This window comes from Engystomops pustulosus, chromosome 6 (assembly GCF_040894005.1).
Source record: "Engystomops pustulosus chromosome 6, aEngPut4.maternal, whole genome shotgun sequence".
NCBI classification, from domain to species: domain Eukaryota; kingdom Metazoa; phylum Chordata; class Amphibia; order Anura; family Leptodactylidae; genus Engystomops; species Engystomops pustulosus.
The window spans coordinates 171,261,967-171,277,682 of record NC_092416.1 but is presented as its reverse complement, the minus strand read 5'-3'; positions in this window follow the sequence as shown (position 1 = coordinate 171,277,682).

Here is a 15,716-nt window from a genome sequence, read left to right as displayed (position 1 = left end):
CTATCAGTGCCCCCTGTATATATACTACACCTATCAGTGCCCCTGTATATATACTACACCTATCAGTGCCCCTGTATATATACTACACCCATCAGTGCCCCCTGTATATATACTACACCTATCAGTGCCCCTGTATATATACTACACCCATCAGTGCCCCCTGTATATATACTACACCTGTCAGTGCCCCTGTATATATACTACACCTATCAGTGCCCCCTGTATATATACTACACCTATCAGTGCCCCCTGTATATATACTACACCTATCAGTGCCCCCTGTATATATACTACACCTATCAGTGCCCCCTGTATATATACTACACCCATCAGTGCCCCCTGTATATATACTACACCCATCAGTGCCCCCTGTATATATACTACACCTATCAGTGCCCCTGTATATATACTACACCTATCAGTGCCCCTGTATATATACTACACCTGTCAGTGCCCCTGTATATATACTACACCCGTCAGTGCCCCCTGTATATATACTACACCTATCAGTGCCCCCTGTATATATACTACACCTATCAGTGCCCCTGTATATATACTACACCCATCAGTGCCCCCTGTATATATACTACACCCATCAGTGCCCCCTGTATATATACTACACCTATCAGTGCCCCTGTATATATACTACACCCATCAGTGCCCCCTGTATATATACTACACCTATCAGTGCCCCCTGTATATATACTACACCTATCAGTGCCCCCTGTATATATACTACACCTATCAGTGCCCCCTGTATATATACTACACCTATCAGTGCCCCCTGTATATATACTACACCCATCAGTGCCCCCTGTATATATACTACACCTATCAGTGCCCCCTGTATATATACTACACCTATCAGTGCCCCCTGTATATATACTACACCTATCAGTGCCCCCTGTATATATACTACACCTATCAGTGCCCCCTGTATATATACTACACCCATCAGTGCCCCCTGTATATATACTACACCCATCAGTGCCCCCTGTATATATACTACACCTATCAGTGCCCCTGTATATATACTACACCTATCAGTGCCCCTGTATATATACTACACCTGTCAGTGCCCCTGTATATATACTACACCCATCAGTGCCCCCTGTATATATACTACACCTATCAGTGCCCCCTGTATATATACTACACCTATCAGTGCCCCTGTATATATACTACACCCATCAGTGCCCCCTGTATATATACTACACCTATCAGTGCCCCCTGTATATATACTACACCTATCAGTGCTCCCTGTATATATACTACACCTATCAGTGCTCCCTGTATATATACTACACCCATCAGTGCCCCCTGTATATATACTACACCTATCAGTGCCCCTGTATATATACTACACCTATCAGTGCTCCCTGTATATATACTACACCCATCAGTGCCCCCTGTATATATACTACACCTATCAGTGCCCCTGTATATATACTACACCCATCAGTGCCCCCTGTATATATACTACACCTATCAGTGCCCCTGTATATATACTACACCCATCAGTGCCCCCTGTATATATACTACACCTATCAGTGCCCCCTGTATATATACTACACCTATCAGTGCCCCCTGTATATATACTACACCTATCAGTGTCCCCTGTATATATACTACACCTGTCAGTGCCCCCTGTATATATACTACACCTATCAGTGCCCCCTGTATATATACTACACCTATCAGTGCCCCCTGTATATATACTACACCCATCAGTGCCCCCTGTATATATACTACACCCATCAGTGCCCCCTGTATATATACTACACCTATCAGTGCCCCTGTATATATACTACACCTATCAGTGCCCCTGTATATATACTACACCTGTCAGTGCCCCTGTATATATACTACACCCATCAGTGCCCCCTGTATATATACTACACCTATCAGTGCCCCCTGTATATATACTACACCTATCAGTGCCCCTGTATATATACTACACCCATCAGTGCCCCCTGTATATATACTACACCCATCAGTGCCCCCTGTATATACACTACACCTATCAGTGCCCCTGTATATATACTACACCCATCAGTGCCCCCTGTATATATACTACACCTATCAGTGCCCCCTGTATATATACTACACCTATCAGTGCCCCCTGTATATATACTACACCTATCAGTGCCCCCTGTATATATACTACACCTATCAGTGCCCCTGTATATATACTACACCTATCAGTGCCCCTGTATATATACTACACCCATCAGTGCCCCCTGTATATATACTACACCTATCAGTGCCCCTGTATATATACTACACCCATCAGTGCCCCCTGTATATATACTACACCTGTCAGTGCCCCTATATATATACTACACCTATCAGTGCCCCCTGTATATATACTACACCTATCAGTGCCCCCTGTATATATACTACACCTATCAGTGCCCCCTGTATATATACTACACCTATCAGTGCCCCCTGTATATATACTACACCCATCAGTGCCCCCTGTATATATACTACACCCATCAGTGCCCCCTGTATATATACTACACCTATCAGTGCCCCTGTATATATACTACACCTATCAGTGCCCCTGTATATATACTACACCTGTCAGTGCCCCTGTATATATACTACACCCGTCAGTGCCCCCTGTATATATACTACACCTATCAGTGCCCCCTGTATATATACTACACCTATCAGTGCCCCTGTATATATACTACACCCATCAGTGCCCCCTGTATATATACTACACCCATCAGTGCCCCCTGTATATATACTACACCTATCAGTGCCCCTGTATATATACTACACCCATCAGTGCCCCCTGTATATATACTACACCTATCAGTGCCCCCTGTATATATACTACACCTATCAGTGCCCCCTGTATATATACTACACCTATCAGTGCCCCCTGTATATATACTACACCTATCAGTGCCCCCTGTATATATACTACACCCATCAGTGCCCCCTGTATATATACTACACCTATCAGTGCCCCCTGTATATATACTACACCTATCAGTGCCCCCTGTATATATACTACACCCATCAGTGCCCCCTGTATATATACTACACCTATCAGTGCCCCCTGTATATATACTACACCTATCAGTGCCCCCTGTATATATACTACACTAATATCCCATACATTGTACTGAGATGCTGGGTATAAAAAACTTAATATATAGTTGCAGCATTTTCCTCATGGATTTGTTTTTCACAGATTTCTGTGCTCCTCTTTATTCTTTAGGCCAGTTAGATTTTAATACCTGTATAAAAAATAGAAAAAAAAAATCATTACATCACCGTATTCTGACGCCTGTAACTTTGATGTATGGAGTCGTGTATTGTTTTGCAGGATGAGATGATGTTTTTATTGGTACCATATACAGGCGGTCCCCTACTTAAGGACACCCGACTTACAGACAACCCATAGTTACAGACGGACCCCTCTGCCCACTGTGACCTCTGGTGAAGCTCTCTGGATGCTTTACTATAGTCCCAGACTGCAATGATCAGCTGTGAGGTGTCTGTAATGAAGCTTTATTGATAATTCGTGGTCCAATTACACCAAAAATTTTGAAACTCCAATTGTCACTGGGGCAAAAGAAAAAAAATTGTCTAGAACTTCAATTATAAAATATACAGTTTCGACTTGCATACAAATTCAACTTAAGAACAAACCTCCAGACCCTATCTTGTATGTAACCCGGGGACTGCCTGTACTGCTGTACTATCTATTACTGCCTGCCTCTAGCACACTGTAATAGACGTGGGTAACAGGTTAGGTTCACCACTGCCAGCACTGATCACGACATTGAATGGAAAAGTCAGCTTAATAATACAGGTGCCCATATTTTCTATAAATTCATATAGGAGGCACAGTTGTGGGCACATTAATTTGGTCAATATTTTGTAAGCCAGTGTTATACACCTGACTATAATCCTGTAAAATCAGATGTACCTAGAAGAACTACTTTAAAACTTTATCACAGGTCATAAAGAATAATGATATAAAACTGCCATAGTCGTTACCTGCAGGATTGGTTTACATTTTTTTCTAAAAAACAGCGCCACCCCCGTCTGCAGGTTGCATGTGGTATTGCATTTGTTTGAAGAAGGGAGCAGCCATGTTTATCTAATCCTAGAAATCCTTTAATTGTCTCTCTACACATTGGAGAAGATTGATTAGACGCTGTCTCCTCCGGGGATGGAATCAATTGTCATGAGTAACCAATTTTCATTGATCCATGTGACACGGATACAAGGGATTAGGAGAGAATTGCTTTCTCCTATGAAATGACAGATGATTCCGAAGATCAATACAACCCCTAGAAGTCAATGCTACCCAAATTAATGGTAACAATTATAAAATAAACAGTCCCTCCCCCTCCTATATATAAAACGTTACATACAGTGCGTTCGGATGTGTTGTAGCGCCATTCTCCTATTCCCCTCAGATTAATTTCAGAATATACAGACTCCCCCCTTACTTAAAATGTGTAAAGAGTTTCTCTTAATTTACTATATAGTGCTGGTCATGTATTGTTATAATAGTTGTGTAGATAAATACAGAACTAGAACAGAGCTCAATATATAAATAAGGCAACAGAACTGTGCTCCATTCGAAAATACTGCACCAGAAGCAAGCTACATACATGAATACAGAACCAAGCTCAGTACATAAATACAGCACCAGAACTGAGGCCAATACATGAATACAGAACCAATCTAAGTTCATAAATACAGCACCAGAACTGAGCTCCTTACATAAATACAGAACCAAGCTCAGTACATGAATACAGCACCAGAACTGAGCCCTATACATAAATAACAGAGCTAAGTTTATAAGTATAGCACCAAAACCGAGCTCCGTACATAAATACAAACCAAGCTCAGTCCATAAACTCCAGAACTGAGCTTAATACATAAATAAGGCACCAGAACTGGGCTTCATTCAAAAATACAGCACCAGAACTGTGTTCCATTCAAAAATACTGCAAAAGAATCAAGCTATATACATGCATACAGAACAAAGCTCACCATATATTCATATAGGAGTTTATACAGCACCAGAACCAAGCTCAGTACATAAATAGGGCACCAGAACCGAGCTCCATACATAAATACAAACCAAGCTCAGTCCATAAACTCCGGAACTGAGCTTAATACATAAATAAGGCACCAGAATGGTACTCCATTCAAAAGTACAGCACCAGAACTGGGCTCCATTCAAAAGTATTGCAAAAGAATCATGCTCCACACATAAATACAGAACCAAGCTCAGTACATATTTACAGCACTGTAACTCAATACATAAATAAGGGACCAGGACCAGACTCTGTTCAAATATATAGCACCAGAACTGGACTCCGTTTAAAAATACTGCACCAGCACCAAGCTTCATACATAAATAGAACACCAGAACCAAGCTCCATACATAAATATGCTGACAGGGAGCCAAATAATGTAAATTAAACTAAGAATGTCCAGTGAACTCCAGAACCTGAAGTACCGCAGCAACGCCAGAGCTGGAGTGGGTTAAGAAAGAGCCCACAACTGGGTTTTACGTGACTGTCCCAGCAATATTGGACTGTCTGAGACCTAAAAGTCCTGGAGTCTATGATCCCTCAATTCCAAAAAGGGGGGATCAGTCCATTTTAGGACTGTAACTGGGCAAATTCATGGACATTTAAGAACATGTTTTTAAATACCGCTATTTGACCTATTATGAAGTCCATGTCATGGCCTAACCCTAACCTGTTGGGTAATGGGTCGTGCAATTAGGGTTTACACATAGAATAACCTACCGAAACCTTGAGTAACCTGCATTACAAGCACCAAACCTGTCATCTAGTGGATGTAAATGTTTTTCCCTACTTGCACTTCCTCGAAGCAGATCAGTATCTCTCTACGGGCGTAGTACCAGTACCCGATGGTGACTGTAGGGCAGTGATTGGTGGTAAGTAGGGCCTCAGTAATTTCCGTCAGCTCCATAGAGATTAATGGAGCAGAACGGTCATGTGCGGCCGCCTGCTCCATTAATCTGACGGAGGTACGTGGGACCCCACCGGAGCCCTCGTTTTCGTGATCTGTGAGGGTCTCAGCACTGAGCATCATATGGATAGGGCCTAACTTTTTCTTTAAACTCATATTCCATAGACAATACAGACATATTCTATGGGGATTATGTATCATTGTTTTTTTTGTCTATGTTTTGGTCCAGTTGTGGTGCAAATGCTGTTTCGCGACTTTCCATTGCGCCACATGAACATAGGACAGTGCAAGGTCACTTTGACATAGACCCTCTTGTACTAAATTTCGTGAAAGTTTTCACAATACGACTGAATTCACGTATTGCGACTTTCCGTTTAGGCGTAAGTATTGGCGCAAATTAACTCCAGTCTCCACCCTGATCTATGTGCTGCAACTTTTGATGGCATTTTATTACGCGTCTGTCGCACACAACCCCCATAGCCATCACATATATCAGTTGTTTTTTTTAGTAGGTGGGTATTCAATGCAGTATCTTATACCTGTTTTGATATTGGGTGTAAAGAGACACCATTTTCAAGTGTCCGGTCCTGCTTTGTAGCAGGTAACTGCACATCTAATGATGCCCCCCACCTTGATACAGGTGGTGCTGCCTGAGGCAAGAGGCTCAACTTGCCTCATGGCTGGTGCACCCCTGCCCATAACACAAGACACTGCCACCAGATGTATCACAGGCAAAAAGCCACATTTGGGGAGGACTTGCTACATGTACAGCTTTAATACTTCCCCTGAGTACAGGACCAAATCTCTGGTTTATACCTGTTCTCAGAACATAATTTACTTACTAATCTACATGATCTAGCTTACAGTACACCGCCGCTTGATTAATAATCCCAAATACTTAAAATTCTATAAACTTGTACCTTCCGCTACGTACTGGGAGAAGGGGAAGGTGTTTCCTATATACTTTCGTCATTTCTATTCTGCTTCGTCCTCCTAAATTAGATGACCTTGTAACACACAGAAGGGGGTGCTGGATCTGGTCCGGTGGGATGTAGATTCCCAGACTTGTATTTTATAGGCCAGATGATCCCAGACGTAGTGACCCCAGCTATTAGGAACTTGTAGTCACCATGGGTGAACCTAAACTCTCTGCTGCCTGCAGTGAAACATAGAATGTTGCCCCCTCTGCCCCATCAAGTAGTTATTTAACATATTATATTTTTAGCAAGTGGGTTATCCATGCAACATATCACACCCATGCTGACATCAGATATGAAGAGATGCTATTTTTAAGTGCCAGGACCCACTTTGTAACAGATAACTGCACCTTTGATGCTACCTGGTGGTGCTGCCTGAGGCAAGAGGCTCAACACGACCCATGGTTAGTGCAGATCCCCCTTTTGTCAATAATCGAGCGTCCCAGGCGTCGAAACCTTGGGGTGAGGGGATGAACGTGTCAGGCTTGAGGGGTAGTGGACCCACTGGACCACCGCAGACGATGACGTAAGCAGACACTTGGGACCGGAATCTAAGTGGCACCTGGTTTTCACCAGAGCCCACCGCAAAGCGGGTTGGACTTTCTGCAGTGTGGTACCACCAGGTTGTCCATAGAGTTTGACTCTGTCCACGGTGGCAGCCAAGGCGAGGTACAAAGACGTTAGGCAGAAACATAGTCTGGGACAGGCAGGAGGTCAGGACTGGCAGCACGGGATCAGAGTCAGGGACGTTACAAGAGGTCAAGGCAGGCGGAACAGGATCAAAGTCAAACACGGAACCAAGGTCACAACGGAAAATCAACAAACAGGCACTAGGCAAGGGTGCAAGCTTTTTCAACGGCATAGAGCACTAAGATCTGGCAGGGAATGCTGGGAGAGGCCGGCTTTTAACCACATCCTGGAATGGCCAGCACCAATCAGCGGTGCGCTGGCCCTTTAAATCTTCGAGAGCTGGATGGCGCGTGCCCTAGGAGTCCAGGACGTGCGCACACAGCTGCCAGAGCCGGAATAGGAACATACTGGCTGGGAGAGAGGGGCATGGGTAAGCCCACAACCCACGATAAGAGTCGCAGGAGCACCCGTGACAGAATGGGACTAATTTACCTACCCGATCCTGTCGCGATCCCGCGGCGCGTTGTCCGACGTGGATTCAGGTCTGCTGGGATTCACTAAGGTCCGTGTGCCCGATTCGCTGAGGTCCGCCGGAATTCACCTTCTTCTTCCCGGTGCACGTAAGTGCTTGATCTTGCGACACATTTCGCTTTTTTAAATTCCATGGTTTTTCAGAATCCGTCGGGTTGTCCGAAGGCCACGCCCCCCCATTTCTGTCACGTGAAAGCTGGCGCCGAAATCCGATTGCGTGCGCCAAAATCCCGGCGGAATTCAGCGCAAAACGGAAACATTTGGGAAACCAGACGATAGTGCGGCCGCGGAGCCCTTAGTAAATGAGCCCCATTGTTTTAGAAGCTAATAACATTGCAGACGATTTTGAAGACTCTTCAATTCTCTTAAAGTATAAGGAAGGTTTCTAAAATCTCGTCACCTGGGAAAAGCTTAGACTGGAACTGATAGGTCACAACATCATTTCCCGTTCTCTTGACCGTCTATCTTCCTCCATTCCAGTAATTTTACTTTATTGTTTAGCAATTTTGCAACTTTGGAGTGGAAATGTCATCGGCTTTAGATCTCAAGTGACGTCCTGGGAAGGAAGCTGCGATTCTCCGGAATATTCTATACCGATAGCAAGATGTGGTAATATGGGACTTTACCGGACTTGTCCAGTACTGATACAAAACATGGACTTCCTGAGACGTCGCCTTGGACAAAGAGGACACTTGTGCCACATTGTAGATTTAAAACCAGTGATTCATCCCAAAAGCTAACACTGAGAGATCAAGTGCTGCAGCAGAAGGGGACGCTGAAGATATTCGGGAATAAACCACATTTAGAACCAAAGTGTGATCCTACAGGGTCACTAGGTCATGTCCAAGGTGGAATGTGGATACTGGACCTATTTAGTCCAATCACTGGCCTCAGTGGTTGCCTTAACAGGGTCGAATGTATCAGAATGAGGGCAATCACAAAGCTGAACATAACGTTAAATAACATGAGTATTATTGTCTCTATGTTATGAGACACCAGCGTGGCCAGTATGTGCCCCTACAATAGTCACGCTGCCCACACACGATAGCGAATAGTCACAGTTACCCCACAGAAGCCAATAGTCACATTTCCCTCACAGTAGCCAATAGTCACATTTCCCTCACAGTAGCCAATAGTCACAGTTCCCCCACAGTAGCCAATAGTCACAGTTCCCTCACAATAGCCAATAGTCACAGATCCCCCACAATAGCCAATAGTCACAGTTCCCTCACAGTAGCTAATATTCACAGTTCCCTCACAGTAGCCAATAGTCACATTTCCCTCACAGTAGCCAATAGTCACAGTTCCCCCACAGTAGCCAATAGTCACAGTTCCCTCACAGTAGCCAATAGTCACATTTCCCTCACAGTAGCCAATAGTCACAGTTCCCCCACAATAGCCAGTAGACACAGTTCCCTCACAGTAGCCAGTATTCACAGTTTCTTAACAGTAGCTTATAATCATAGCCATAGAAGAGGGGGCTCTAATAATAGCCCCTTTTCTCTAGCCCCCTCACATATAATTGCCCCCGTCTGTAGAATCCCCTGCCCCCGTTCCCAATGTATGTTTCACTGCGGAAAAAAAAATGACTCACTTTTCACCGATTCCCTGAAGCAGCAGCAGTCTTCTTCCCGTCTCCTCTAGTCAGTGGCTGTACGCGGCTCTGAAGCCAGTAGACGCATCGTGGTGACATCATCACGTCTGCCATCTTCAGAGCCACATACAGTGTAAAGAAGAAGACTGCTGTAGCTCTGGGGGAACGGGGAAAGGTGAGTATCCGTGTACCCTAGGCCATATGCTGTTCTCCTGACTAGCACAGTATAGAAGCAGGGAGACGGGGCGGAGAGTTCCTAGAAAACCGCTTTAATATTACAGATTGTTTGGTCAAAGGTGAGAACTAGGTACAAAGGTCCAACTGAGACAGAACCAGTGGAGCAGCATCTGGGGTCCTAGGTCCAAGTCCCATCCAGGTCAACATCTGCAAAGAGTTTGTATGTTCTCTCTGTGTTTGCGTGGGTTTCCTCCTGGTCCTCCGGTTTCCTCCCACACTCCAAAACATTCTGGTAGGTTGATTAGATTGTGAGCCCCATTGGGGACAGGGACCGATTTGGCAAACTCTGTGTAATCTGTGTGCGCTATATATAAAAAGGAATTATTATTACAAAGCTGAGCTGCTGTATCTAAGCTGCCATGGTAGAGGTATCTCAGCTTACCAGTGCCTATGAGTGCAGGAATCACCTAATTGTATTCAGTCCTGATGTATAATAGGCTCCTGTGCTGTATATTACTTCTCACAATGTCGATTCAGGTAAGTGGTTGCACCCACAGTCATTACTCGCCACCCCCCAGGCTATGTAGGTGTTTCTTATCTCTGATGCTGCATATATCACTGCCGGGTCATGATGATGATGACGACGGGGACACGGAACTTGGCATTTCCAAGCCGGCGTTACGATTACTTCCTCTATAGGTTATTACCTTCTGCTGACGGATGTCTCATACAACCGCATTAGGTTAATTGTCCTTATGTCATTACATCAGGATGGTAGGATATTAGATCGTTAGATCATTTTGGATGCACCACAGGTCAGAGGTCACATATTTTTGTAACCATAGAGGAGGTTAAAAAAATAGAAATAACCAGGATAATGTAATACTTATATAGTGATGCGGATAAAAAAATCCAAAACCTGTGATAACACAGCGGAATTTTTTTGATACATACATTTAAAATGTCAATGTGTTCGAGTGGTTTCATACCTCTGATGGCCCCTACTCGGACCGGGTCACATTCACTAGTGGGCGCTACAGGGGTCCGTATAAGCCATTTCTACACTCACTGCTAATGATAGTGGATAGTAAAACAGAAACCATTACAGAACTATCACTAATACTATACATACAAGTGATTGCTGTATCTAAGCTGCCTTTATAGAGGGATCTATCCTACACAGAGCAGAACTGCCGTATCTAAGCTGCCATTATAGAGGTATCTATCTTACACCGTACAGAGCTGATGTGTCTAAGATGTCATTATAGAGGTATCTATCTTACCCAGAGCAGAGCTGCTGTATCTAAGCCGCCGTAATAGAGGTATCTATCTTACACCGGACAGAGCTGCTGTATCTAAACTGCCATTATAGAGGTATCTACCTTACACAGAGTAGAGCTGCTGTATCTAAGCTGCCTTTATAGAGCTATCTATCCTACACAGGGCAGAGCTGCTGTATCTAAGCTGCCGTAATAGAGGTATCTACCTTACACAGAGCAGAACTGCTGTATCTAAGCTGCCATTATAGAGGTATCTACCTTACACAGAGCAGAGCTGCTATATCTAAGCTGCCTTTATAGAGGTATCTATCTTACCCAGAGCAGAGCTGCTGTATCTAAGCTACCTTTATAGAAGTATCTATCTTACCCAGAACAGTGCTCCTGTATCTAAGCTGTTTTTATAGAGGTATCTCTCTTACACAAAGCAGAGTTGCTGTATCTAAGATGTCATTATAGAGGTATGTATCTTACACAGGGCAGAGTTGCTGTATCTAAGCTGCCTTTATAGAGATTTCTGTACTACACATAGTAGAGCTGGTGTATCTAAGCTGTCTTTATAGAGGTATCTATCCTACACATAGTAGAGCTGGTGTATCTAAGCTGTCTTTATAGAGGTATCTATCCTACACATAGTAGAGCTGGTGTATCTAAGCTGTCTTTATAGAGGTATCTATCCTACACAGAGTAGAGCTGGTGTATCTAAGCTGTCTTTATAGAGGTATTTATCTTACACGGAGAAGAGCTGCTGTATCTAAGTTACTATTATAAAGTTATCTATCTCGCAAAGAGCAGAGCTGCTGTATCTAAGCTTCCATTATAGTGATGTATACCATACATAGAGCTGATCTGCTATATCTAAGCTGTCATTATAGAGATATAGGGGGTCATTTACTAAGGGCCCGATTCGTGTTTTCCCGACGTGTTACCCGAATATTTCCGATTTGCGGCGATTTTCCTTGTATTGCCCCGGGTTTTTGCCGCACGTGACGGAAATCGGGGGGCGTGGCCGAACGAAAACCCGACGGATTCGGAAAAACCGCCTCATTTAAAAACCGAAAGTGTCGCGGAGCTTGCACTTACCTTCATCCAGGATAGGCCGGTGTATTTGAGTGCGTTCCGATGCTCTTCAGCGCAGCAGCGCCACCTGGTGGACGTCGGAGGAACTACCTTAATGAATCCCGGCCGGACCCGAATCCACCGCAGAGAACGCGCCGCTGGATCGCGAACGGACCGGGTAAGTAAATCTGCCCCATAGTGCATGCCAGCGCCGAGGCGCCAAAATCTGATCACGTGCGCCAAAAACCCGGGGCAATACAGGGAAAATCGACGCAAATCGGAAATATTCGGGTAACACGTCGGGAAAACGCGAATCGGGCCCTTAGTAAATGACCCCCATATACTATACATAGAGTTGAGCTTCTGTTTCTGAGCTTCCACCAAAGAGGTATCTGCATGTGTAGCTCAGATGCTGTATCTAAGCCTCCATGTTAGGTAACACTGGGGCAGATTTACTTACCCGGTCCTGTCGCAATCCCCGCTGTGCGTTGTCCAACGAAATTTTGGGTCTGCCGCGATTCACAAAGGTCGTGCGTCCAATTTCCTTCATGTGTCACTTCCCCCGCTGAGGTCCGCCGGAGTTCACCTTCTTCTTCCCGGTGCATGTGAGTGCTTGTTCTTGCAACACAATTTAGTTTTTAAATTCCGCGGTTTGTCCGAATCAGTCTGGTTGTCCTACGGCACGCCCCCGCCCGATTTCTGTCGCATGCAAGCCGGCGCCAATGCGCCACAATTCGATTGCGTGCGTCAAAAGCCCAGGACAATTTGGCGCAAAAAGGAAATATTCGGGAAACCCGACAGAATCGCGGTCCGTGGACCCTTAGTAAATGAGCCCCATTGTCTTACAGATAAGCTGCCTATGCTGCATCAATGGGTTGAGAGGGGCCCAATCTGAACTTGTTCTTCAGTCATGCCCCTGTTTTTACCCCTTATTGCCCCTTTCATAGTGTAACTTACCAGTGACCCTCATAACCTATAAGGTTATTAATTCAAGGGACTCCCTTACAGGTAAAATCAGTCCAATATTCTGCATTATTCTATAAACTGTGTGTTTTTGTGGCTTTTGTGTTATTTTATGGGTGATTCACGTACATAAAAATGATTCAAGCTCCTAGTTACGGGCAGGACTTAATATTGATCCTTCGTAGAGCATAGAAATCAGCAGTGAGGGAAGGTAATGATGGGGGTGACTCATGGGTTAAACAATGCGGTGCTGCCGGAATGGTAAAAATATACGGCAAACAGTCAGAAGAACACAAGGAAGTGACCCCAGAATCCTGCGTAACAGTGTTATGTGCTCATTCAATTTGGTAATTGTATCCTTCACATTCCTGGCACTGATTGCTGCCAATCTGCTGATTTCTTCTAGCCAGGCTGTATATTAATTACATTACGGATATTATAAGACATGAGGAAGTAAATTATGTAATTTCCAACATATTCCCAGTTCAATCTATATGCTAATGAGGCAGTTGGTGCTCCCGGGTTATGTCCTCACCACTATTCCTGCCTAAATAACTTACCTAGTCTTCTAGTGTTTCACCTCGTTTCCCCTAAGACAAATCATCTGCTTATTTGACGGAGAAGTTAGTGGTCTATTGGGTGCACCAACTGCATCATTAGCATATGGATTAAAACGGGAATATCATAGGAACAACATTGTAATAAAAGTATGTGGGGAATCACAGTGTATTTCTCTACATCATGCTGCCAGAAGACTATAACGCTTGGAGGAGATAGGAAAATCCCTTTAAACGATGAAGTACAGCTCTTTTTTTTTCCTTCTCCTTGGCAAAAGTTTCTGTTTTTTAAGAGAAGGTCATTTCACTCCACTTATCTCTACATATTCTATGCCAAGATCTAAGGTGAGAAAGGACATTTCCTCCTACTCTGCTTGCTATGTCACCTTCAGCCTTGACACCACAATTCAGGTCTGACCACATGGCTCTCCAATATGATTGTCTCCAAGGTCAGGATGTCGCCACAATCCGATCATGTGCGACACAATCCCCTGTTAAATATCTGTCACGGCCTCACAAAACCCGAAAACGTTGAGTAGTCCGACGAAGGTGCATCCGAGGACCCTTAGTAAATAAGCCCCAATATGTCTAATTAAAAATTCATACAAACTTATGTAAAACTAATGTAAAAATGAATCCTGAAGATACAGGGTTCACAGGTGCTAAGTTTTGAAATACAGACAGTCCCCGGGTTTCATACAAGGTCGGTTCTGCAGGTTTGTTTTTAAGTTGAGTTTGTATGTAAGTCGGAACTGTATATTTTATCATTGTAACCCCAGTCAAAATTTTTTGGGTCTCTATGACAATTGGATTTTAAAAATGTTGGATTGTGATAAAAAACCGGGATTAACAATTAACTTAATTGCAGACACATTTGATAACTGTTACAGCTGATTATTGTAGCCTAGGGCTAAAGTACAGTAAATTACCAACATCCAGAGGTCCGTTTGTAACTAGGGGTCGTATGTAAGTCAGGTGTTCTTAAGTAGGGGACTGCCTGTATAGGCCAAATGGTAAATATAGTCCATATAGTCCTTAAAGGAAACCTACCACCACGGATCTACCTATAAAGGTAGATCGGCTGGTAGGTGGATCTATAGGACATGAGGATAGTCCTTTTAAGGGCTCATCCTCACGTCCCCACAATCTTTTGCATACTTTTATTAGGCAAATATGTAAATTTTCTAAAGCGGCTATTGGGGTTATTGAGGCGACACGGCGCGGCTACTCCACCCCCCAGTAGCCTCTTTGTTTCTTCTACTAAAAATCTTTGGCCCTCCCTCTTGTCCGAGAATCCTGCCATCCTGCAGGCCCGCGGCTGCGCGGTCACTGCTCCAAAGCCGGAGCTATTGCGCATGCGCAGACGGCAGGATTCTTGGACGAGGGCGCGCAGTTATGAGGAGCTGCACACTGAAGATTTTTGGTAGGAGGAGCAAAGAGGCTACTGGGGCATGGAGTAGCCACGCCATGTAGCCACAGCTCCGGCTACTCCACGCCCCAGAAAATGTACATATTTGCCTAATAAAAGTTTGCAAAAGATTGTGGGGACGTGAGGATTAGCCCTTAAAAGTATAGATCCACCTACCACCCGATCTACCTTTATAGGTAGATATGTGGTGGTAGGTTCCCTTTAATGGGTTAAAAATTATTGCTACCTGTATAGAACTGTTTATTGTTTTTGGCATCAATGATTCTAAGTGACGTAGATTCATGGCTCTTTTTTGAAATTCAGTGTGAACCAGTACTGACACTACAGTATATGTAAATATGGATATACTGTACAAATTCCTTGGTTCGGTCATTGGGCCCTACTGAATATTCTCTACAGGAAGACTAGTCAGTAAGCACCCTGATTTATTACCAATTTGTTAATGGACAATCAAATCTACAATAACATCTGGCTTCTATTGCCTAGAGCTCTTTGTGGGACGTCCTTAATAGAATGAGCCGTCCCTTGAGCACTTCAGCA